Raw genomic sequence first — 2,203 nt, forward strand, 5'->3', positions numbered from 1 at the left:
GCACACATACAGACACACACATACACACGCACGCACACGCACACACACACACATACACACATACGCGCGTGCGTGCACACACACGCACACACCCCTTTTCTTCTGTAGTTTTATTCCCACATTGACACAAATGGGTCTAATGCCCACTGATTGGGCGAAGGTAAGGCCACAAACTGTCTTTATGCTTGGCCTTCATTTGAACAGTTCATTGTATGTTCCGGCTAAATCTTGCACTGAATACCATAATACTCAGTAATTGAAGAGATATGCCTGGCTCTGATTTTACTGTTACATTATTGAAAGACTATTCCATGAACCTCACCACCTAATGCATCATTATATTGTCCACATGATCTCATTCTTGTTTTACCTCCACTCTAATTAACTCCATCTACATAGTACTATTTATGCCCAATGAGTTGCAGCTCTGTGACATCGATGTAAGGTCTGAAACCCTCATATGTCTGTGCTCCCCACCCCTTAAATCTTCATCCACTGACACCCCCTCAACCTCTACTTACTGAACAGTTCCCCCAGTGCCCTTTCCCCACCCCCACCACAAATCCCACCAAAACCCCCCTTCACCCAACACATTTATAATGGTCTTTGGAGAACATATCCCATTGTGAAAGAGAGGACAAATTTGCTGAGCGGCTTTAACATGAAAATTATCTCCGGAAAATATGGGAGGAAATGCAGAAAGGATGTTGCCTATCATGAGGGCTTCAGAATGAGGCACCCCATGGTGGCTCAGTGGTTAGCACCGCTGCCTCACAGTATCAGGGACCTAGGTTCGATTCCACCCTCGGGAAGTGCTACAGTGAGGGAAGTGGGGTATATCGGGTGATACAACTATCTGGGGGTTTCCCATTCTCCCTGTGTCTGTAGGAGTGCTCTGGCTTCCTCCCACAGTTCAAAGATGTGTAGATTAGGGTGGATTAGCCATGCTGAATTACCCCATTGTGGCCAGGGGTGTGCAGGCAAGGTAGGTCACCCAGGGATAGGTTAAGGGGGTGGGTCTGGGTGGGATCATCATCAGAGAGTCGATGTAGACTTAATGGGTCACACTGGGGATCTATCCAATGTTCTCTTAAGTGCCTGAACCAAAACATCCAACAGCCACATCTCCGTACACCAACTGAGTGGAAAAGGGGCATCACTCTTAGAATAAGGGTTGGCTTGTTGAGGGGAAAGTTAATTTCTCAGAGGGTCAACATCGCACTGGAGGGAGGAGTGGAGGCTGGGTCATGGGATATAGTCAATGCTGAGTCAGAGAGATATCTGATTCAGAAAGAGGTCAAAGGTCATGGAGGCCAAGCAAGAAAAGGCAGCCATCAAATAAACAGAGAGATAGCAGAATGGAATTGATGGACTGAAGGGAATCCTCCAGTTTCTACATTTATTTATGATGCTTACATGATGGTGGTTTGAAGGAGGGGAGTGGGCCAAGAGGGAGAAATTGTGAGAGAGGAAAAACGTGCAGTTACAAGATGTCGTTTCATCGCGCTCGGAAACATTCGTTCACGCAAACACACAAACAAAAAATATATTTTCCACACGTAATTAATGAGATATTGAAACAGTGCTGATGTCCCTAATTGGAACTTAGTGATTTGGCTCCACACTTGTGCAGTCAGCATTAAAAGTGGATAATTGAGGAACAATGAGCACTTGGGAGCCACTCTTTCATTCAGTCATTAAACTGGAGTGAACAGACAGCATCAGTAATGGAGGAGAAAGGGATATATCAGAGAGTGTTACAGTCAGGGGTGTGGGGTATATCAGGGAGTGTTACAGTGAGGGGTGTGGGGTATATCAGAGAGTGTTACAGTGAGGGGTCTGGGGTATATCAGAGAGTGTTACAGTGAGGGGTGTGGGGTGTATCAGAGAGTGTTACAGTGAGGGGTGTGAGGTATATCAGAGAGTGTTACAGTGAGGGGTGTGGGGTATATCAGAGAGTGTTACAGTGAGGGGTCTGGGGTATATCAGAGAGTGTTACAGTGAGGGGTATCAGAGAGTGTTACAGTCAGGGGTGTGGGGTATATCAGGGAGTGTTACAGCGAGGGGTCTGGGGTATATCAGAGAGTGTTACAGTGAGGGGGGTGTGTATATCGGGGAGTGTTACAGTCAGGGGTGTGGGGTATATCAGAGAGTGTTACAGTGAGGGGTGTGGGGTAGTACAGAGAGTGTTACAGTGAGGGGT

At 46.8% G+C, this 2,203-nt stretch overlaps 1 long non-coding RNA gene across 1 annotated transcript in view; it reads right to left on the reverse strand.

Annotated features, from left to right (window-relative positions):
• The window catches only part of LOC122552449, a 12,941-nt gene that overhangs the window by 5,052 nt on the left and 5,686 nt on the right, over positions 1-2,203 (reverse strand). The window lies entirely within an intron of this gene.

This window comes from Chiloscyllium plagiosum, chromosome 8 (genome assembly GCF_004010195.1).
Source record: "Chiloscyllium plagiosum isolate BGI_BamShark_2017 chromosome 8, ASM401019v2, whole genome shotgun sequence".
Lineage (NCBI taxonomy): Eukaryota > Metazoa > Chordata > Chondrichthyes > Orectolobiformes > Hemiscylliidae > Chiloscyllium > Chiloscyllium plagiosum.